We start from the raw sequence: 24872 nt of genomic DNA on the forward strand, positions 1-24872 counted from the left end.
AGAAGAGTAATTTCACAATATCTTATAGTTAAAATATGTTTTCTGGGTTTCTATGTAAGACTCAAATATCTGTGACCTGTGCCACAGAACAAATTCTTGATTCCAGTTCAATTATTTCTGAGCAAGCTAACTCTTTAATACTTCAAATTTATAACATGCTTTTAGCCACTATGCAGGACCTTCTGTACATTAACTTTACCCACTTTAATACTATTACATTTGCTTTGTTTTATTCTGTCTTCATCCTACATACTCTGCATTAAAATTTTTTTTTTAGAACAAGGCAGGATAAAAATAAATTTAATTAACTCATCTTTTCAAAATCATCTTGAAATATTAAGCCCTCATAATTTGAGTTACAGGTCTCATTGACCCAAATATGCATCTCTGTGAATACAGGTTAAATTCACTCACTTAATAAGTAAGTTCTAAGGGCCTACCATGTGCCAGTCACTGTTTTCAGTACTGGGAAAAATACCTATGAAGAGAATGCCAATTAGAGCTAAGTACGATGGAGAAAGGTAAAGCAGAGGAGACTAGGGATGCCAAGGGTTGAAGTTACAATTTTAAATAAGATGGTCAAAGAGGGCCTCACTGAGGTCACGTAACTTGAAGGGCCTCAAGAAGGTGAGAGACTAAACCAGACAGATATATAAGGCAAGGGTGTTCCAGGCACAGGGACTATCAAGTATAAAGGTCCTGAGGCAGAAGAAAGCTTGGCATTTCTGAGGATCAGCTAAGAGATCTGGGCTGGGCAGCCCAATAGGAGATGATACAGAGGTAAGGAGAGAGGAGAGGCATATCAGGTAAGGACCTGGAGACCATTATAAGGACTTGGGCTCATACTTGGAGTGAGATGAGAAGCAACTGAAGGGTTTTGTTTGTGTGTTTGAGACAGGGTGTTGCTCTGTTACCTGGGCTGGAGAACAGTGGCATAATCATGGTTCACTGCAGCCTGGACCTCCTGGGCTCAAGTGAGCCTCCCACCTCAGCCTCCTGGGTAGCTGGGACTACAGCCATGTGCCACGATAGCCGGCTCATTTTAAAATTATTTTTATTTTGTAGAGACTGGGGTTCTCACTATGTTGCTGGTCTTGAACTCCTGGCCTCAAGCGATCCTCCTACCTTGGCCTCTGAAAGTGCTGGGATTACAGGCGTGAGCACTGCACTCAGCCAATTGGAGAGCTGAACAGAGGAAGTTAAACAACCCAGAAGAACTTACAGTACTGAAATATCTAAGAGTGGTAGCTGTGGAAAGAATCAGTTGACAAATATTTACCAAATCCCTATTTGCTAGGCAATTTCCTAAATACTGGGCATACAATGTAATAAAACATGTACCAGTCCTTGCCCTCCTGAAGGCTGCCTTGCGTGTACGATTATTAACAAACGATTATATATGAGAAATAATTACAACTCTGCTAGGTGTGAGAAAAATCAGGTGATTTGTGAAAGAATGATAGAGAAGGGAGGTCTAATCTAGTCTGAGGTATGGAGGAAGGCTTCTTGGAAAAAATAATATTTAAAGTGAGACTGGCAGTATGAGCAGAAGTGAGTTATGTGAAGAGGAACAGGAGAGAGGAGGGCATTCCAAGTACAAAGTATCTGCAAAAGCCCGGAAGAAAAAAAAAAATGGCATTGTCAGAGAATTAGAAGACCACCATGGCTGGAGCTTTGGAGGCAAAGAATGATTGAAGATTTGGGGTTGAATTCTAAGGGCAATAAGATAATAAGAGTTTAGATCAGAGGACCAAAAAGATTAGAATTGTCTTTTTAAAAGATCAGTCTAAAAGCAATGAGATTAGAGGGGGGAGGAGTAAATTTTTTAAAAATGCAAGAGATATTGCAAAAATGTAGGTGAAGATGACAAAATAAATAAGGATGGACATGGGAACAAAGATGAATAAGTTCAAAGATATTTAGGAAGTAGAAAAGACAGAATTTCACAATGGATTAGTTTCATGAGGGTTGTGGAAGAAGGTCAAGGATAGCTGAAGTTGCCTAACTACTGCCTTGAACTTTCTCATAGGTAGATCCTACTTCTTACATGGAGAGGTAGTAATACCAATGCCAGCTTTTGGCAGAGGAGTGGAGGGGGAACAACAGCATGTCAATTTCATACGGTAATGAGGCTTTATGCCGCAGCTGCCAATTGTCATAAACATAATAGTCTCGATTTGTACAAACTATGCAATTCATTCTGTCTCCACTACTGCAAGAAGTTTGGCCACGGCTGTTCAGGAAGAATGAGGCAATTGGATTCTACATTATACATCTTCTGATAAATATTCATATTGCTAGGACTATATACATTCATATAATTTATAAGCAGAGAAAATCAATACCTCATACAACTTTCTATCAAAGGTCAAATAAGTAATCCCAGGGCACTAAAGACAGCATTTCAAAACACTAAAGCACTAAAAAATTACTTCCTCATCAATGAATTGGGATGTACAACCCTGGGAAGCAGCAGCCAGGCCCTATCGCTAACGGAAAAACTATAATAAAGTCACCCATGCTAACCTAAGCAATGCTTACCATCAAAGAGGGAGATACCTGTTTTTAGGAGTAACAGTTGAACAAGTTAATGTCAGTGACTTATTTAGCTTAAATCACTCATCTAAAGATAAACCTAGTTGCTCAGAGAAAGAAAATAAATAGCATTTTCTTTTCTAGAGACCATCAAATTCCCAGTCACGCTGGCTACATTCCCTATAGCTCTCTCTACTTAGTCCTCGAATAATGCTAAGTGGAGGGTTTGTTTCCCATTAGACCAGAAAGATACAAGTAAAAAAATTTAAAAAGCAAAATATTTGACATAATCTTTCTGCTAGCAGAGGTTGACACAACCTTTTAAATGCCATTAAGAGTCTGGGTATCAGAATAGATATTAAAATATTAAATATCCATAAGCCATATAGGATTTCTCAGTGCTATGAAATAAACAATATTTCAATTACATCATAAGCCAAATTGATATTAATTTATTTGTCACAAGTAGTAGCATAAAGTGAAAAAAAATGCTGAGTCCCCTAGGAATGCAAATGTGTAGGAAGGCATTAGCGCCAAAATGATACTCCAAGAACAGCAACTGATGGCTGGGCACAGTGGCTCATGTCTGTAATCCCAGAACTTTGGGAGGCCAAGGTGGGTGAACCGCTTGAGCTCAGGAGTTCAAGACCAGCCTGGGTAACATGATGAAACCCCGTCTCTACAAAAAATATAAAAATTAGCCGGGTGTGGTGGCACATGCCTGTTGTCCCAGCTACATGGGGAAGCTGAGGTGGGGGGATCACTTGAGCCCAGAAGGTCAAGGCTGAAGTGAGCCATGATCATGCTACTGCTGCAGCCTGTGCCATTGCACTCCAGTCTGGTTAACAAAGTGAGACCCTGTCTCAAAAAGAAAAAGAGGCCAGCTGCAGTGGCTCATGCCTGTAATCCCAGCACTTTGGGAGGCCGAGGCGGGCGGATCACCTGAGGCCAAGAGTTTGAGACCAGCCTGGCCAACATGGCGAAACCCCGTCTATACTAAAAATACAAAAATTAGCCAGGCGCAGTGCTGGGCACCTGTAATCCCAGCTACTCAGGAGGCTGAGGCAGGAAAATCACTTGAACCCAGGAGGCGGAGGCTGCAGTGAGCCAAAATCATGCCACTGCACTCCAGCCTGGGTGACAGAGCCAGACTCTGTCCAGAAAGAAAAAAAAAAAGAATAGCAACTGCAACTCACAGAAAAAAAGTACATTTTATTTAATGACGAAGTACACACACATTCACACATACACATTTGTACATATGACTAAAACAATTTTTTACTCTTACCATGTGGAATGCTATGTTATTTCATTAAAAATGCCGGTCACATTTTATTAAAAATGTTTCACGAATCACTAACATGTTATAACCCATAACTCCCATAACTGCTCTAGATCATTAACAATGCTAAACTATAATTTAGGGGAATATATAGTCATGCACCTTCTTAGAATTAGTCCATGATAGTACTTTAGGGACTCAACTCAGAGAAAAAAAATTTAACATAGCCTTGTTACCACGTATGCAGCCTGGACATGGTACACGCTTTCAGTGAGTTTAAATCTCCTGCCTTCCTACACCCAAGATCTGAGGAAATGACTTGCAGCTATGTAACAGGACCCTATGTCTATATTATATATTTCATATTTGCCTTTGTATGTACATTATTTCATTTGATCCTCACAACAACCCTATGATGTAGGCAGGGAAAATGTCAGATTTCACTTTATAGATAATGAAATCAAGGTTCAGAGAGGTTAAGTGACTTTCTCAGTTACCATATACCTAGTACAAGGCAGACAGAATAAGAACCATTAACTTTTAGGTTGGGGGCCCTTTTCTCTAACGCAGCTTCTGAGAGTATAATCTAACCCAAAATATTTTTACCGCTTCATCCACATTTTCTTATTGTTAATCCAACTTTTTTTTTTTTTTTTTTTTTTTTTGAGACGGAGTCTTGCTCTGTCGTTCAGGCTGGAGTGCAGTGGCATGATCTCAGCTCACTGTAACCTCTGCCTCCCGGGTTCAAGAGATTCTCCTGTCTCAGCCTCCCAAACAGTTGGGATTACAGGCATGCATCACCACGCCTGGCTAATTTTTGTATTTTTAGTAGAGATGGGGTTTCTCTATGTTGGCCAAGCTGGTCTCAAACACCTGACCTCAGGTGATCTGCCTGCCTTAGCCTCCCAAAGTGCTGGGATTACAGGCGTGAGCCACTGTGCCTGGCCTATTAATTAAATTTTTTATAGGATGCCATAAAAGACCTAATTCTAAATTCATCATGCTAAATTTATACTTTGCTACCAATGAAAACTTATGGCCACAGAACACATATTTTTTTGGAAAGCACCGTCCCCTTGCCTCTAGTCTAAAGGAACATAAGCAATATGAAAGACCCTAGAGGCCAAGGAAACTGAAGAGAAGTCAGAGGAAGGGATATAAAATGGAATGTATTAATGGATTTTAGTCCCTTTAAGCTCGTGCTTTTGTGAGAGGGTTCAATGGGGAGCTTTAATGCAGATGAGACTTGAAGCTTCTGAAGAAGATCTAAGTCTTGATGAGGTTATTCAGACTCAAATCTTGAATGCATAATGATGATAGGCCATGGTCTTCAAAAACGTGGTACTTGATGCTTGAAAACAAAACAAACACAAAAAAACTCTACTACAAGTCTAATAATGTTTTCAAGGGAAATTAAATACTTTTTGGTCAGTAATCAGATTACTAGATACCATGCTATAAGAACAAAAGGAGAAAATCAAAAGGAAAGAAAAGGAAAAGGAATTTTTTTGAAAAGGTACACTATACAGAATGGCTAAATATGTTCATTGGCTTATCTCTTTGATTAATACTCTTCACTGAAAATTGCAACAGAATTTAAAGTTCTTACAGAATCTCCCTGAAGTTGTAGTTGGATAAACGGATTTAATGACAATTTCTTGCATCTCTTTGATCTCTAGCCATGATATCAAATTGTCTTAGAGAGCTTTAGATCTCTGAAAGCATAGCCAAAATGCTTGTTGGAAGAGATAGCATAAAAAGATGTTGACTTTGTGGAGTAGGGAAAGAAACTGATGTGGAAATATTATGGTTCAAAAATACTGAACTATTTAAACAGGGAGAAAAAGAAACAATGCCTTCAAATGGAAAAATTCAGACCCCTTTGCAAGGTTCAAATGAAAAACATAAAGTAAAAACATTGTAAACATGTGCATGATGCAACAAAGGACGGGTTATAACCATCTGAAATTTCAGCTCAGTAAATAATTACCAGAGGCCTATGTCCCTCAGGGGACACTAGCCTCTGTCCCATACCCCTTTCTTGTCTTTCTTAGAAGAGGTTTTTAATCTCGCTGACTTAATTTTGTAGCTCATTCTGTTTATCTTATATGCTTGTATAAACCTGCCTAAAAATTCATAATCAGAGCACCTAATGTGTGCTGGACACTGCTGAAAACACATTATATAGATTAATTCCTTTATAGCCTCACAACCACCCATGAATTAGATCCTACTATTATCCCCCATTTACAGATAAAGAGACCAAAGTACAGAGAAATTAAGAAATTCAGGTGGTTACCCAGCTGGTAAATAGCAGAGCCGGGATTCAAACTTGGGTTCTCTGGCTCCAGAACAGAAAGCAACACCCCACCACTCTATAAAACTGCTTTCAACACAAAAAAATTTACCAGGACTTTACTTTAATCAGTATTGTCCCATGTCACAGTCTTTCACTTCATGTTATGATTAGAAAGCACAGTGACTAATGTAAATTCCCCAACAGTAGTAATATAGAATCCATTTCAGCAGTCACTACTCAGAAGTGACACCCTGTAAGAACGTCAAAGCAGTTTAAAAATGAAGCACGCACTAAAATATTACAGTGATAAACTACTCCTCTTTTTTGCTTAGGTATATTTTCTATAACTTAATTTTTGTAAAGTGGATATGAATTACTTGTATGCTTTTTAAAAAGTTTTTTAAAGCATGCCATCACCACTATTAGCATTATATATATTAAACTTACACTAAAACTATTAGATGTTTGTTCTTGCTCTATTTGAACAGCCACAGATTTTTTTAAATCAAGATAAAGTAAGCTTTATGGTAACAATAAAAGCTATTATTTACTTAGACCTAATATAGGCAAGCCTTTATATACATTATCTAACCTTCAGTAAATTCCTTTTTACAGCTGAGGAAATGGAGGCTTAAAATGAATGAATAATAAAACTTAATTAAGAGAATGGAGTCCAGATTCAAATCTGTCTATATTACTCTAGAGTTTGCGTTCTTTCCACTGTACAATGCAGCCTCTCTAAACGCCAAAATACCTATCTGTCTTTTGTTATTAAACACACTGAAGCGATATTTTTAAAATTCAGGTATTCTTCCCTAACTACTTCAACTGAAAATACTAAATGTAAATTATTTCTGTTCAGTCAGGGATATCATTTTGAATATCCATTAATATAGAGCTGTTTTCATCTTGTCAAAAGGACTCAGGTTGCTACAATTTTAAATTAGCTGGTCTACTTTATGAGTTTTTTTCTTTGCCTCTAATAGGAGCTCCTGGCCCATTCGTAATTTGTTACTTCTAATATCCCATGGAGTTAGGTATCAGCTAATTAAGCCTATCAGAACTGTGTCTAAAATAAAAGTAAACTGAGTAAGGACCTGAGAAAAGCATGTTGATTTTGTGTCTTATAATCTGAAGTTCAAGTAATTTTAAAATTTATGCCCTGGTTATGGGTGAGTTGAGGTTGGTAGATAAGTGGCCAGTGGATATGTTAGCTGTCAGTATTTAAATATAGGAATAATAGATATAAACCCATCTACAATGAATCACTTCATTACACTATAAAAAAGTTTTTAGGATTTCAAAGAGGCCTCCAGAATAATCTAGTACACTCTCCCATACAATGAAGAATCCCCTCTACAATGTTCTTGATGTTCAAATTCTGCTTAAACAACCCTAATTACCAGGAGTTCACTGCCTCTCAACAGTCTGCTTCACTGCTAACTATTAATAGTTCTATACTTTCTCTTATTTAGAATGAAATTTGGCTTCATGTAACAGAGAACAAGTACATTTCCTGTGGAGTTTCTCCAACCCTTCCAAAGTCTTCTAAATCGTCCCATTACCCTCAACCTAGATCATCACAATCACCTTTTTATAGGATCACAAAATTGATTAAAAACAGTTCTCCTGTTTACAAGGTAATTAAATCAGTGTTTACGTATTAATGTTTTATAGGTTAATGGGATCTGTTAATCTTGGTCATAAACAATTGGAATGCTAGGAAAGGCTAATGTTCTAGTTCAATTCAAATTGAAGAGCAATAAATTTTTGAGTTCTCTCTTTTTTCTCCCCTCCCCAAAACAATACAAAACAGAATCTCAAAAGATATGGCTAACATAATAGTTTATGTTGCTAGATTTGAATTTTCTCACTTAGGCTTAGGTCTGCCTTCCTGTCATTTCAACTCTGTGAATAATCTTAAAACTTCCAAAATTATTTAAGCTACTCTAAAAATCATGAATTAGCCTATGACAGGCCCAGCTCTAAGGCCTTAATGAATTTTTTTTCTCATTGCACTAACTGGATAACTTGCTATTTGGTTTTCATATATATATATATGAAAATATGTATATTCCTGGAATATATTCTCTCTATATATGTTTCTAGAACATATGTAGGTAATATACATAAATGTAGATATAATGTACTATATATATCTATACACACACATATAGAGACATCTTTCATCAAATCTGTGTTCTCTACATGTAACTTTTACATTCAATGTCATCTCCTTTCTTTCCATGTCACCTTTACCATATTCTATCCTCTTGATTTAGGAAAACAATCTGTCCTTGGATTCAATTCACTGCTCTCCATTCACTTAGCAAGAATAAGGAGTCTTACTCTAGGCACTCCACTCACTGATTTCCCCTTCATGACAATAGTGATTAATCCCAAGGACATCAAGAAGCAAAGCATCATCATTTAACAGAGATGACTATATGCAAAATACTCTGCTAAGTATGATATAAAATACCTGACATATCATAATCTCTTCTATTTTACTAACCATGACTCAATCTCTAGTTAGCAGACTTCATTATGATTTTTAACAAGACGCACAATCAGTGGTATCATATACATATGTATCTTACAAAGCCTATTCTCAAGCAAGTTTCTAATAAAATCCCTATTAATAAAATGAGTATTAAGATTATTATATCTTTACATTTTTCATATGATTCATTTTACTAATCTATTACTACTCTTCCAAATGTCCTACAATAAAGTGTGGGAAGACAGAAATGATTATCAAAGTAAAAGTCACCAGAATTTTTTGCTGCATTCCCAAGGCAGATAATCAGCCAATTCAAAATAATACAAAATGAGATTACCATATATAAAAATTATTTTTCTGGTTTACTGATTTTACTAACAGAGAGAACAAGCCATTCTTCAAAATGCCTTAAGCCAATTCTAAACATCAAGAACAAAGTAAAATAATAGTAAGAATTATTTTAAAAGTCCCTAAATAGCAACTCAAATAAAACAAAGTTCATCTCATTCAGTAATACTGAGAAGTTCAGAACTATGCCACTACAATACTGACTTAGCTTGCAAACAAAGTAACACCCACTATATCACCTGGTCAGGTCAGCAACACGTGATATACTGTAAATGAATATCGAATTTGGCAGGACTAAGCACTTAGTATTCATAGGATCTTATTAATAGTAGCGATCTAATGTCAAGGCTTAAAATCTATTACAATAGATTGTAACAGATTGCAGCTCTGAAAAAACTTATTTGTGTAACCCTACTTCTTCTAAATAGTGCAAGTATTATAAGAACAATAAGTCATAAGGGAATAGTGAAAGGCTCTTATAATTGCAAAGTTATCCTAAAACCTTGCTGTTTGCCTCTTAGTATTATGAAAATACAAACATGCTCATAGTAAAAAAAAAAATCAACCTACCAGAAAAAGTATACAGAAAAAACGTGAGATGTGAGTCTCTTCTTCCTACTCTAGGTCCCTAGTCTCATTCCCCAGGGGTATCTGTCAATAATTCCTTACACTGGTTTGAAATTTTGTATGTATGTATATAAATGTATGCTTTATATAAGCACAAATGAAAACATACTATATGTATAGCTCTTTTGTTTCCTCAGTTCACAATGTATATTAGAGATTTTTCCGTATCTGCATCTCTGCACTTACTTTGTCCTAAGAGCTGCTAAGTATTCCTTTGTGTAAAGGCAGTCATTTAACTAGACCTCAGCTGAAACACAGTTAGGCTATTTCTAGCAGGTTCTAGTTAGGCTATTGTTTTTTCTTTAATTTCAAACAATATGGTGACAAGAATCTTTGAATACAAATTTCTGTGTATAAGGCCAAATAGATCTGAAAGATGAATTCCTAGAAGTACTGCCTGCTATAGAATTAAACCAATTCTAAACAAGAAGCCAGTGTATCTACAAAGGAAACCAGCAAAAAACTACAAGTTTAGTGTTTAGTGATTAAAAGGTGCCAAATAGTATCATAAAGTTAGAAGTTAATGTTCTGAAAATGAACAAACTGATCAATTAAAAAAGGTAAAATGGGGCTGGGTGCAGTGGCTCACGCCTGTAATCCCAGCACTTTGGGAAGCTGAGGCTGGCAGATCATGAGGTCAGGAGATCAAGACCATCCTGGCCAATATGGTGAAACCCCGTCTCTACTTAAAATACAAAAAAAATTAGCTGGGCATGATGGTGCATGCCTGTAGTCCCAGCTACCCAGGAGGCTGAGGCAGGAGAGCTGCTTGAACCCAGGAGGTGGTGACTGCAGTAAGCCGAGATTGCGCCACTGCACTACAGCCTGGGCACAGTGCAAAAAAAAAAAAAAAAAAAAAAAGGTAAAATGGGAAAAAAGAAACTTTACCCCCTTGAGACAGAAAGATAAAGGGCCTGGAGAATCAACTACCTAATAAATTTTTTAAAAGAAGAAAGAAAAAATGAAATAGCATAAATAAGGCAGGATAAAGGAAAAAAAACCTTTTTAAGCCTTTTTTCTTGCTTAAACTTGAGGCACAAGATAAAATTGACCAGTAGATTTGGTACATATACTATTACATAGCCAAACTTAAATGCAAGAGGATTTAAATGACTATTTGAGGCCTCATTTCTACCGGGTATCCACAGATTTTCTACCATAATGTAAAGTGTTGAAAGGAGGTTCCCTGCCAAAAAAGAAAGCAGAGCAGTAACCTTCCAGGAACAATGTAATTATAGCTTACCAATCTTAAATTTCTGATCAACTTTACAGGAAAATAAGAACAATTGCTTTACATATACAAAACAAACCTCTCTTTGGACGTCTTGATTAAAACATAAAGAGATTAAGAACTGTACTTTTCAATTACAATCCTATAGTTTCCTAGGCAAATTTAAGATTGTTCTACCATCTCACCAAACATAAAACAGCGAACTACTTACCTCTCCCAAAGTGCTAGGATTTGAATGCCACAATACATATTGACTCATGTTTTTGTCCATTAATGGTCCTTGGTTTCTTTAAATGAAGTCCATTTTAGAGTCCATAGATATCAGTGTTCTGCAAAACTGAAAACCTCAAGAATGTCAATGTACAGACCTAAGTTACCATTTAGATAGCAACTCATTATGAATAAAAGTTATACTACACAGATTTAGATGTGCAAAATTTAGTGGACATCACAACAGCAGATTGACATCACACTGAACAGGAGACTGAGGTAGCAAAATTATACTGGATTTTTTTTTTTTTTTTTGAGACAGTCTCGCACTGTCGCCCTGGCTGGAGTGCAGCGGTGATTTGGGCTCACTGCGGTCTCCGCCTCCCAGGTTCAAGTGATTCTCCTGTGTCAGCCTCCCAGGTAGCTAGGGTTTGGGCTCACTGCGATCTCTGCCTCCCAGGTTCAAGTGATTCTCCTGTGTCAGCCTCCCAAGTAGCTAAGGTTATAGGTACATGCCACCATGCCCGGCTAATTTTGTATTTTTAGTAGACAGGGTTTCACTGTGGTGGCCAGGCTGGTCTTGAACTCCTGACCTCGTGATCTGCCTGCCTCTGCCACCCAAAGTGCTGAGATTACAGGCTTGCACCACCATGCCCAGTGACTTAATTTTTAAGTAAGACAATAATATTAACATAAATCTAGAAGACCTGAAAACATTACTTCGTACCTTATTTTTACGTATATTCTAAAGTTGGCACCGTAGTAAGAATATACACAAATGGGCATGATTCTGGGCACTTTCCAAATATTGGGAAAACAAGGTTTAAGGGCAGGTAAACTTAAAATTTAAATAGTGCAATAATATATTTACATGTCAACTTTTTGGAGTTTTCAACCTATTTCAAGAACATCTTAGATTTTAAATCTAAAAAACGCCTACTAGCGTCATCTTTGTAAAACACACACACACATACACACACACACACACACACACACACACACACCCCAGTATGGCATAAATTCAGGGTTTCCTACCCCACTATACCTAATCTAATGGTAAGATTCTGAAACCTCTCCAGAGCTGTTATCTCATTATCTATCCCATACACATTTTCACCTCACTAGTGATTCATGCCAAGATTTCATTACACAGCCTGAGGACAGTCTCATCTGCACTTTTTTTCCATTTGACAACCAAAACCAATCTGGTCACAGTAGTTGTTTTTTAGGTACCTGCCTAGTTTTTATCACATTTTAAAAATGAATTTTTATTTTTTAAATTTTATTTATTTATTTATACTTCTTGAAACAATCTCACTCTTTCGCTCAGACTGGAGTGCAGTGGCGCAATCTCTGCTTTTGCAACCTCCACCTTCCGGGTTCAAGCAATTCTCGTGTCTCAGCTTCCCGAGTATTTGGGATTACAGGCTCGTGCCCCGCCCAGCTAATTTCTTCCATATTTTTAGCAGAGATGGGGTTTCACCATGTTGGCCAGGCTGGTTTCTAACTCCTGACCTCAAGTGATCTGCCCGCCTTGGCCTCCCAAAGTGCTAGGATTATAGGCGTGAGCCACTGTGCCCAGCCCCACTATTTATCACATTTAAGATACCTAAACAAGTACTTCCAACAAAAGAAACAGCTTAATCTTCTTTTGGGGACCCTCTATTAATACAGCTGTTTGGAAGGAGTTAACTTTATTTATAAACACCAGGTGTAATCTCTGACTGGATGTTTATAAATTACCATTTTCATTTTTATAATAAAAAATATAAGGTATATTCTCAATTATAACTATTGTGAGTTATAATTCTCACATCTCAAATGTTAAGTAGTACATTTACTTATAAGATAATGAAGAAAACATCAAGAAAAAGGAAAGTAAGTTTACTTTGCTGAAAGCACTGAGAACAGTCAGTGCTACAACAGCAGCTTATTTACAACGGTCCAACTCCTCCCTGGTATCATTGCCCTAGAAGTTCTTCCCAGAAAAGTAAAGGAACCTGAAAGAAGCCAAAGCAAATGACTCATCTTCTCCACTCGGAGAAGAATATTAAGACACATTTCTAAATTTCAATAACCATAAAAAACAAAACTAACAAAACCCAACAACGTCCTGGGTATCTCCTGCACCAGCATCCTCATAAACCACTGGTTAGTAAACTAAACTGGAGTCATTTCTACATTCAGAGGTTAATATACTGAAATTTGGGAGAGTATCTTCCGGGGAGCCAGAATCAGGTTGGTTCATTCATTCATTCATTCATTCATTCGACAGCATCTAAAGAATGCCTACTTGTGGCAAGGCACTGTGCTATGAGTTAACAGACAAAAAGTCGAGGTCCCTGTCCCCTATTAGCAGAACAGGTCGGGGTAGGTGAACCCTAGGTCAACTCATCTCAGTGTCCCAGGCTCCGTCTCTCCAACATAAGCGCCAATGATCGGAAACCCATGATCCCCAGCCATGTCTGATTCCTAGAAGACTCAACCTTGTCTGTATTTCCTCGACGACCTCGGGCCCCCAAGACCAAGTTCCCAAGAGTTCCCCATATCCTCAGCCCCTCAAGCAGTCTCATGCCAAGGAGCCTTTTCTCCAGCCACCACCTAATGCTAATGTTGTCCATTACCTAACCTCTGTCCACCCGAACTTAGGGCCCCGAGCGACCTAGGCCATCAACCCCAGCTTCCACCCCCGCCACCGTTCAGATCCGGCCGGCAGGTTTACCTGTCGGGGATCGGAGGCTCCCAGCTGACCCAAGACGCTCCGCCCCGCCCGTGGCGTCACCCTCCACAACCAGGTACCGCCTCCATTGCGTAACTTCCTGTGCGCTACTTCCGGTCGGAATCCCACCTGCCCCGCAGTCCCGGGGAGCGCCAGACTCAGCTAGTGACGTAACTTCCGACCTGTTCTGTGCGGTCTCCTGTCATCCTGACGCGCTCCGGATTTTGCTTGTCGGGTTTTATTCCGCCGGTTTGCCTCTCCGCCTGTGTATCTAGCCTGAAACAGTGCATATTATCTCTTTGCAAACATCTTTAGCCTTCTCTTCGGCAGCCACTTCCCTCTGCTTCTTCTGTAGCTTGGACTCATCACTGTTCAAATTGGTCTGGCCTCTTGGAGAAATCACGACTGTTACTGTGATTTTTCTTATTTATCTACCTAGGGAAGTGCTAGGACTGCAGGCTGTAAGGTTGCGTTGTCTGGTTTCAAATGCTGCCTCTCACTTCTAACAGTGTTACCTGGGCATGTTACTTCACCTCTCTCTCTGTTTTTATTTAATCCCGTTTTCTGAGAATCTCTGTGCCCACTTCGAGTGTGAAACATAATACTAGTACATAGAAAATAGGATAATTGTGTGTATTACTTGAGATAATACATGGAAAGCACTGGCACATTGAAAGCATTCAATTAGTGTTAACCATTACTTTTTACACTATTATGCACTCTTACTACCTGTTGGAACATACCTGTGCTTAAGGACGACTGGAACCAGATTTCCTGCCATCCCTCATACCCCCCCCCCCCCCACTTTTGTCTTTAAATTTTTACAGATACACAGTTTTTAATTAAGTAATTAGTTGATGATGCCTGTAATCTTCGTTGGAACTGTGAGCCCCTCCACACAAAGTTGGAAATAGAAACTAACTTCAACCCTACTGGAAATCACCTGCTTAGTGCTGCGAGGTAATGGGGGAAAGTTGAATAAAACCCAGGCCTTACCCTCAAGAACATGGAGATATTCAATAAATATTTATGGAATGAAGGAAGTCAACCTAGGAAAAAGTGGAAGGGACCAGCTGGGCTGAAGATTTATCCTTAGCACAAAAAAATGCACAGAATGACATAACTGAAAGGAACGTTAGAAGCAATCACTTAGTCAATCTCTTGCTGTTACAGGTAAGGAACATTGGATCCAAAGGAGTGGCTATTAAATGAATTTCAATACTAGCACCAGAAGAAGAGTCTCAAAATGCTCACCACTTCTTCACATTCCCAGAATCTGCCTCAAAATGTGAATAAGGTAAGGGTAGATTCACTTTTATATCTTCCTCTCACAAGTGAAAAGGATTAGGAAAATCCCAGTCCTGGAAAGACAAGGGCAGTGTAACCTACATGCCGCATATTTGTGATGATCATCTGAATGTTGGTGTGGCTATTGCTGGATTCATTTGAAACACAATATTCCCATTCCCCCGGCAAACTTCTTGTATTTACCCAGAAATGAAGAGTCACGTATAGCTCCTAGGAGCTCTACCTTCAATTTTAACTGGCTGGACAGGAATAAGTAACAGATCCAAGAAACTTCAAATGGTAACATAGACTCTGTAAATGCACTGTCAATGTTGTGGCATAGCTGCATTTAGTTTTCTCTAATTGGAAGCAATTTCTCCTAATAATTATTCAACCTTTGTTTAGGAATAGACAGAGCTAGCATAGGCATTATTAGTAGTAGTATTGAAATGTTGATAATGAGACCTTTTAATGGACAATAATTCAATGTTAATATTACCTCATAGGCCCGTCTTTTTCCCTCATTCAACCAATGGCACTTTGTCTCCTTTGGCACTAATATAGTATAACCTAATACAAATAAATACAAAACAGGATGATTCTTTAATCAAATTTAAAATCATGTGAATTACATTTTGACGTTTCAATCACAATTTACACAGGTATTTTGTTTGTTTGTTTTTGTTCTTGTTTTTGTTTTTTTAGACAGAGTTTTGCTCTTGTCACCCAGGCTGGAGTGCAATGGCATGATCTTGACTCACTGCAACCTCTGCCTCCCGGGTTCAAGTGATTCTCCTGCCTCAGCCTCCCGAAGTAGCTGGGACTACAGGTGCCCACTACCATGCCCAACTCATTTTTCTTTTGCATTTTTAGTTGAGGTAGGGTTTCACCCTGTTGGCCAGGCTGATCTTGAACTCCTGACCTCAAGTGATCCACTTGCCTTGGCCTCCCAAAGTGCTGGAATTACAAGCATGAGCTACTACGCCTGGCCTACACAGATCTTAAAGTCAGCTTGTTTGCTTCTATGCCCAGCTTTGCTATTAACGACCTTAAATCACTTTACCTCTCTGGCCTTAATTTCCTATTTGTTCCATAGAACAAACTTTGTATTCTAGTAGAAAACATGCACATTACTTACCACTGTGACCACTAGATGTCAGGTGTTAAGGGACTCTTCCTTTCTTCCTTTCTGGCTAAACAAAAACATCATTGTCCAGTACCACCTGTCTGAACAACTGCCTATACTGATGATGATTGAGTGTCCCAAGACTTTGAGAGAGGATAGGTCAGAAATGTTTGTTGAATGAATGAAAGGATTCCAGTATTTGTTCTGGGCCTTGTGTCCCATACTACTGTCCACCTGCCTCTTCTCCTATTAAAAAACTTCCTCTTTTTAAAGCTATGGTGGTGGGAAGAGGAAGAAAAGATGAGACAATATAAAAAGGAGTTGGATTGGGAGGAGAATGGAGAAAAAGGCATTGTATTGCATCTCAAGGCAAACATTGGTGCACTATGGTATTTTTAAATGGAATAATATGTCTAGGACTTACTTTAAAATAATACATGAGGGTATCAGATGATAAATATTTGCCATATATTGATATTGTTGTTTCATTATATTCTTCTCTCTTTGTGCATGCTGGAAATTTTCCATAATACAAAGTCAAAACTAAGATAACATGAGTGCCTTTCTCTTCCTCTAGACAAGACTGAATTCAAACTAGCCTACTGAACCTGAGGATGCTTTTGCCTGATATTACAGAAACCTTGTCACAGACTGGGTATTCCAGAAGTAGACAGTCATGTGGAGATGAGAAAAAAGATTTCTATTAGGAATGGAGTGGAAGCAGGATTGTTCAGAGGAAGAAGTTGAACTGCTATTCAGGTTCAGCAAATCCTCAGCTATCCTGGGAGGGAACTCTAGAGTAAGTATTGCCCATCAAGAGTATCATTGTCAGGCAACAATGGCCAGCCTCTTATACTAGATGCAGTCTGCCCTAGGAAAGGTGTGATCTCAAGCAAGGTGGCCTTCTGCAGCTGAAGCAGACCCTGATTAAAATAGCCGAGGGCTGTCTGCTAACCCCATTTCCTATAGCCGGGCAGCAAGTGCTTCCTTGAAAGGGAATCTGGGTAGCATGTCTTTGCATCTTCCACAAAATGCAACATAAATTGGCTTAAACAATAAGGGAATATCTTGACTTCTGTAACTGGAGTATTATGACAGACATCAGGGTTGGTTGCCTCAGCAACTCAATGATATAATCCAGGACCCATATTTATTTCTGTCTTTGCTCTGCCTTCAGCAGCATTTGCTTCCACTTACAGCCAGCTTTCCTTGAGATGGCAAAATCACTGTAGCAGTTTGTGTTGATAGCTACACTCTGTACACTCCCTGAGGGGATGGACACACATTTAGTACAGACATACCTCATTTTATTGTGCACCACTTTGTTGTGCTTCTCAGATATTGCATTCTTAACAAATTGAAGCAACCTTGTGTAGGGCAAGTCTGTTGGTGCCATTTTTCTAACGGCATATCTCTGTGAAGTTTTGATAATTCTTGCAGTATTTCAAACTTTTCATTATTATTATGTCTGTTATAGTGATCTGTGATCACTGATCTTTAGTGTTACTGTTGTTATTGTTTTCGGGCACCATCAACCATGCCCATTAAGGCAGCAAATTTAATTGATAAATATTGTGTGTGTGTTGTTTAATCAACAGGCCTTTTTCCCCTCTCTGTCCCTCTCCTTGGGACTCCCTATTCTGAGACAAAACATATTGAAATTAGGCCACTTAACAATCCCACAATGGCCTCTTAAGTGTTGAAGTGAAGAGTCACACGTCTCTCACTTTAAGCCAAAAGCTAGAAATGGTAAAACTTAGTGAGGAAGACATATTGGTAGCCAAGATGGGCCAAAAGTTAGACTTCTTGTTCCATATAGTTAGTCAGGTTGTGCTTATGTTGTTGAAAAGGGACATTTCTTGTATGATTTTCAGATCTGAAGCTGATAGAGATGACATATGTAATGAAAAACTACCTGCAAACCTAAAGTGATAAGCCAAGTTCACTGAAAAGCTGAGAGGCTGAAACATGAGAAATAGCAGTGAATGCATTCTCAGATCAATTTTTGGCTGCGCTCAGCTCAGATTTGGTTGCAGCATATGGATGTGAACTTTAAGTATGCTCAATAATACATCATTGATCTCTGACTTATTTCACCTGATGAAGATAACACGCTATTGAGTTATTTTTCCCACAATTGGGTTTTCTTTAGGAATCCTGATGGCTTCTATTAAACATTAATGTAATGAATATATGTATATCTCCAAGGCTTAACACTTGACACTAGAACAAGCTACCTGAAATTATATAAATCATCATTACTGATATTCTTGGTGTCAACCTAAGAAATCAGCAGAGAGACTCTCTAAAAATACTGAGTTTAATTGGGAATAAGCAGAAGAATTGCAGTGCAGAATACTTGTGCCATAGTAAACACTGGAGGTTGAGGCAAGGGGTAACTTTTAAAGGCAAAAGAAGTACACATAATTTGTTTTGAAACAAAGAGAACATTGGCTACAGTGGCTTATTACAGAAAATGATGTCAGTTCATTAGTGTAGATGGTGCGCCAGGCAAGCATTCTTGCGTAATTTGGCTAGCTGTCCTTGTGATTCACCAAGCAAGACGCAGGTTAGAAAGTCCTTGGCAGAAGTTCTTGTTACAGGCATATGTGCATAAGAGACCTTCAAAGAGTCTGTTATAGTTCTTACCATAAGCATGTGTGCAGGGGGGCTTTCCCTTTCTAACCTGACTTTTCTGTTTGGGTTTGACAGGAGAGACTCCATCTTGAGACTGACAACTTTCACATTGGTATTGTGAAGAAGTTATTCTTTTCCTATCTCTCATTTCAAACATTTATATGAGTAGCTTTTTTCCTTGAATGTCAGCCGACTTCACTCTGGAAGAGTGTACCCAATGCCCATTTAGGGCAGGGTAAAATTTGTTAACAAACAGACTCAAATTTATTTCTTGCTACCTTAACAGTCCTTAATCACCCAGGCTGGAAAGCATTAATTTGTTGTTCCAGAACAACCTGATTGGTTTACCAGAGAAGTCAGTTTTGATGGCTTCATGTCACTATTGAATGAAATTTCACATGCAACACCCTGGGTTCCAGGGCCAATAATTGATCACCATTGCAGGGAAAGCTGGGTTTAGATAGCCGTTTCTGTTCTTACTGTGACAATAGATTTACATGTTCTAGCAGGCAAAAGCTCAGCACTTGCACTGAAATTCAGCTCACCATTTGCCTTTTGGGTATTATGCTAAGTTACAGCATTTCTGTGCTTCTGTCTTTGTTTTAAGCTTTAATGAACTGCTTCTGATGAACTGATCTGCTTTTGTGAATTAGGGATATAATGCAACATAATGACAACAATGAAGCCCAACCAATGCATTTGACAAGCAGAAGCACTAACATGAAAATAGTGTGGGAGTGCATTAGCCCAGAGGACCAGTATCCTCTTAAGTAGCAATTATCGAGACAAATTAAATGAGAAGATAATTTAAGAACATATCAATTCATAACAATGATAAGGAGACTGCCAAGTGGTTCAGCAGTCTATAAGCAGTAGCATGGTAGCACCTGCTCAATTGGTTTGTCACACTTCCATAGACTCAGCAAGTAAGAAGCCCAAATGGATTTAGACAGTTTTGTATTCACAGCAAAAGACAGTCAGTTAGCTACCAGTATCCCTAGTCTCACAGCATGACACCAAATAGAGGAACTAGATGACAGATATCAGGAATGGTGAGTTGCTCTGTTGAGGAGCAGGGCAGGATCAGCATTGCACAGCCCTATTACTGTGCCCCTCAGTTTTGTCCACTAGGTGTCTTTCTTGCCTCATCCTAGTCCCTGCCCTGTTAAGAACCAGCCCTAAACTGCTGCCAAGCATTTTTCTAGATCTTCACAGAAGCTTGCAGCCAAACCCTTAGGTGGGGGCACAAGGCAGAAAGTTCTGCATTCGATTGACACTAGGAGGATAAATGAGAAATGGCCTGTGACAGACTCCTACCAGACAGAGGAGAGCCTGCCTCAAAGTGGCTCCACACCATGCTCATTATCTCCCCTTGGTCCGGGAGGAATTTCAGGCTATTCAGAGCTGTGAAGCCTTGCCTACTTGGCCTTTGTGGAGATGTTCAAAGTTGCTAGAACACCCTGGCAGAGTTGTTCTTCTGAAGACTAAAATCTGAAGCGAGATGACTGATTGTATTGCTTACTATAGTAACAGAGAACTGTGCTGGCTATGCACAGTCTCTCCAAGCAGAACAGGCTGTTGCTCTTACAGAGTTTTAGGACAAGGTAGAGTTCAGGGATCAGTGAATTTGCAGAGGTGTTAGAGATTGATACCTCACCTGTAAGAAGCTGATTGCTGTGATGAGGCTGTTATTGATTGCCAACACTTGGAAGCATGTGTGTAGGACTGTTTATGATTGGCTGTCATTGAGACGTTGGCATTAACCATTGAGGCAGTTGTCCTTGCTGAATCGAATGGAGTCTCACTGCTACTTGTTGCCAGGGCTTCAAGGAAGTCATACTTTTCAACTAGAAGCCCAAATTCAGGCTCTTGTACCCCATGTGGAATTGATGCCAAATACCGACACACAGCAGTTTGGAGATAGAGAAAGGTTTGTTCTATTTGGCCAAAGAAGCAAGGTAGGAAAGCAAGATCTCTGAAATCCGTGTTAACAAAAAGAAAAAGCAGGGAGTTTTTATGTGGCTAGAGAATAAAGAAAAGGGAGTTTTAGGGAATCAAGGTGAAAAATCTGTGTTTCTTCAGTCCCACAAAACACCTTGAACAACCAGAGCTCTGGGCATCAGCAGCTGGTTGCAATAGCTTTCAATGCATTCATTCCTTCAGCAAACACTTTTTGTGACCCTGAAGTTACCTCCTCCCACTTGACAAACAGTACTACCAAGAACAAGCTCGGTTGGGAGACCCCCACCCAGGTGGTGCTGAAGGTATTTGAGAAGCAGACACCCAGGCAACACAACAGAGTGGCTTTATCCTGGGGACCAATAGCATGAGAGCCTGTGGGGCATACAGCTTTCCTGGCTGAAGGCCCCAAGCAGATTCTCATCCATGCAGTTATTTGCTCTTTGACAGATGACTCTTATTAATGCACAGGTGCTCTACATTTCCACATAACTCAAGAATATACCAAGTGGGCAGCTGTTACCCCTCTACCGCTAATTACAAACTAAAAGCTATCCTCCACAGAGGAGCCACGGGGGCAGGGTAAACTTAATGATTCTCAACACAGTACATCAGCATTTATAATTACAATGTGGGAAAAGGGGGTATTGGGCAAAAAGCGAGTGGTTAACGTGAACAAGCAAGCAAGGGCCTGATCAGAATTCTCATTACTTCAGTCACTAAAAATGTTGGGGTGCTGAAAAATCTCAAGTGGCCCAATTACAGTAGTAGTGTTGCAGGCAAACCTCAAATTTAGGCTCCGCTCAGGAGGCCAGGTGGGTTCTTGGCTTCATACAAGAAAGAATTCAAAAGCAAGCTGAAGGCTGGGCACAGTGGCTCACGCCTGTAATCCCAGCACTTTGGGAAGCCAAGGAGGGTGAATCATCTGAGGTCAGGTGTTGAAGACCAGCCTGGCCAACATGGTGAAAACCCATCTCTACTAAACATACAAATATTAGCCGGGCATGATGGCTCATGCCTGTAACCCCAGCTACTGGGGAGGCTGAGGCAGGAGAATTGCTTGAACCCAGGAGGCGGAGGTTGCAGTGAGCCAAGTTGGCACCACTGCACTCCAGCCTGGGCAACAGAAGGAGACTCCATCTTAAATAAATTAATAAATAAAATTTTTTAAAAAGAGCAAGCCGACAGAGTAAAGTGAAAACAAGTTTATTAAAAAGTAAAGGAATACTTTGGGAGGCCGAGGTGGGCGGATCACGAGGTCAAAAGATCGAGACCATCTTGGCCAACATGGTGAAACCCCGTCTCTAATAAAAATACAAAAATTAGCTGGTCGTGGTGGCACGCACCCGTAGTCTCAGCTACTCAGGAGGCTGAGGCAGCAGAATTGCTTGAACCCAAGAGGTGGAGTTTGCAGTGACCAGAGATCACGCCACTGCACTCCAGCCTGGTGACAGAGCAAGACTCCATCTCAAAAAAAAAAAAAGTGATGGAATAAAAGAGTGGCTGCTCCATAAGCAGAGCATTGTTCTTTACTGTCTCTTATCAGTGGGATCATGTGACCCACTGTTTTGGCAACTAGTCTTTGCAGGCATTATTAAGCTGTTTATGACTGGCAAGGGATGTGCCTTGCTAGTTTTAAGATGGAGTTGATTTTAAAATGGTGTCACCTGGGTCTCCCATGCTTCTATTTCCCTAGTATAATCCTCCCTTTACTTATCAGAGAACCCTTCATCTTAAGGAGAGATGAAGGACGAAGATCATTCTTCTGTAACCTTCCTGCTGACTTTATGAGCATAGCTCTGCTTAGTAAAGGAGGAGCAAAAATCTCGGCATGTCTGATCTAAGGGGCCTAAAGGCAGGATATCTTTATTTCCCGACTCAGAAGATAGGATGGTTTAGAAGTCTTGTGCCAGCATCATCTTTATATGGAATTATTATAATCTAGGAGACATAAATTTCACCAAGACGTTAAACAAGCAAGGGCCAAAGATAAGTAATAACAAGATAGCCATCAAAGGTCCTAGGAAGGGCAAAAACCAAGTGAGACTTGGGAGGGCACTTTTAATGAAAACTTGCCCCATGGGGCCAACATGCCAAAGACAGCCCCATCCCTAGTCAATGAAGGCCAATTGCCCGCTTAGTGCTCAGGTGAAGTGATGTTGCACAGTTGCGTATTAGAGGGCTTTGCTTGTCCCATTGTACATTGATCCATGAAGCAAACATCAATATTCTGGTAACCATGTATTTCATGATCCCAAATGAGACACAAGTTATTTATAGGCTGAATGGGTGACCACATAGTCATAGATATCCATTAGTGGTGCAAACCTGTATGGGATGAGAGTTGTTAAGAAGGCCGAGTACCTGTAGGAGGGGGACTAAGGCTGTTACTTTTGTGTTTATTTGCAAAACAGCAGCTTTAGGTGTTCTAGGGGTTCACAAGTGTAGGTCACAGTGTCTTTCTCAGTTGCATGCAGGGCCTCATAAGAAACAGGTTTAGCTGGGCATGGTGGCGCATGCCTGTAGTCCCAGCTACTCGGGAGGCTGAGGTGGGAGGATTGCTGGAGCCCAGGAGTTCTGGGCTGTAGTGCGCTATGCGGATCGGATGTCCACACTAAGTTCAGCATCAATGTGGTGACCGTCCGGGAGCAGGGGACCACCAGGTTGCCTAAGGAGGAGTGAACTGGCCCAGGTTGGAAACGGAGCAGGTCAAAACTCCTGTGCTGATCAGTAGTGGGATCGTGCCTGTGAATAGCCACTGCACTCCAGCCTGGGCAGCATAGCGAGACCCCGTCTCTAAATAAATAAATAAACACAGGTTTAATCCTGGACAAGTGGACCCCGCTAGTGACTCCCTGAAATTTAACAGCAGTTGGGGTGCTTAACACCTGATAGGGGCCCTTCTGTTTTGGTTAAAATTTATCTTCAGGGAATCCTTTCCAAGTTTTTGTTTTGTTTTGTTTTTTTGAGACGACTCTCACTCTGTCGCCCAGGCTGGAGTGCAATGGTGCAGTGTCAGCTCACTGCAACCTCCACCTCCCAAGTTCAAGGGTTTCTTCTGAGTAGCTGGGATTACAGGTGCCCACCACCACGCCCGGCTAATTTTTGTATTTTTAGTAGAGATGGGGTTTCACCATGTTGGCCAGGCTGGTCTCGATCTCTTGACGAGTGGTGGCTCACCCCTGTAATCCCAGCACTTTGTGAGGCTGAGGTCGGTAGATCACCTGAAGTCAAGAGTTTGAGACCAGCCTGGCCAACATGGCAAAACCCTGCCTAAAAATACAAAAATCAGCTGGGTGTGGTGGCAAGCACCTGTAATCTCAGCTACTTGGGAGGCTGAGGCAGGAGAACTGCTTGAACCTGGGAGGTGGAGGTTGCAGTGAGCCGAGACTGAGTGAGCCATTGCACTCCAGCTTGTACAACAGAGTGAGACTCGGTCTCAAAAAAAAAAAAAAAAAAAAAAAAAAAAAAAACCCAACAACAACAAGAAGAAAAAAACAAGCAGCTTACTTTGATTGCTGCTTTTGCCTAGGTCAAGGCTTTGGTTAACTTGGGTTTGGTGTCAGATACTGAAAGGACTCAGTGTTTTCCTCAGATGAGATATGTATACTTAGAAGTCAAACCCCTGTAATTTAACAGCACAAGGATTAGTTAATAGCACCTGATAAGGACCCTTTTAAGGGGACAAGAAGGAGTCCTTTCACCGGTTTTTCTTCCAGTATATGGAATTACCAGGCTTGAGGTGGTGATACTGCAGTTCATGGTCTGACTAGAAGTTGTGGAAGGATTCTACAACCTTGCAGTGGTTAATTTTTGTAGCCTCAATAAGCCCCAGTAATAAGACTAAGAGACTTAATTTAGGATTTTGATTTTGAGGACATTTGTTTAAGATGTAAACAGGCTCAAAATATTTGATCAAAACAGAATCACAGGTTATTGTAAAATAAGTCATACATTTAACCCACAGTGATAATTAAAAGACCTCAAAGGCAATACAGAAAATTAAATTGATTTAAACATTTAAACAAACCCCTTTTAAATCTCAGGGTGTGTGTGTGTGTGTGTGTGTGTGTGTGTGTGTGTGTGTGTGTGTGTGTGTGTGTGTGTGT

General features: G+C 39.9%; 2 protein-coding genes across 3 annotated transcripts in view; one reads left to right on the plus strand and one right to left on the minus strand.

Moving 5' to 3' along the window:
* MAP3K13 (mitogen-activated protein kinase kinase kinase 13) overlaps positions 1-13866 on the minus strand; it is a 183114-nt gene extending 169248 nt beyond the window's left edge. The window contains exons 1-2 of one of the 2 annotated variants that reach the window (XM_032298364.1): positions 13758-13866; positions 11037-11162 (exon numbers count right to left, since the gene is read on the minus strand). The gene's annotated coding sequence lies outside the window, so the exon portion shown is untranslated. The other variant, XM_032298366.1, reaches the window with a different exon arrangement.
* A 58-nt stretch (positions 13867-13924) lies between these two features.
* EHHADH (enoyl-CoA hydratase and 3-hydroxyacyl CoA dehydrogenase) overlaps positions 13925-24872 on the plus strand; it is a 92638-nt gene continuing 81690 nt past the window's right edge. Inside the window, exon 1 of the mRNA XM_032298375.1 lies at positions 13925-15051. The gene's annotated coding sequence lies outside the window, so the exon portion shown is untranslated. The remainder of the gene's footprint in view (positions 15052-24872) is intronic.

Source organism: Sapajus apella, unplaced genomic scaffold, assembly GCF_009761245.1.
Source record: "Sapajus apella isolate SASKATOON/1434 unplaced genomic scaffold, GSC_monkey_1.0 scaffold38, whole genome shotgun sequence".
NCBI lineage: Eukaryota > Metazoa > Chordata > Mammalia > Primates > Cebidae > Sapajus > Sapajus apella.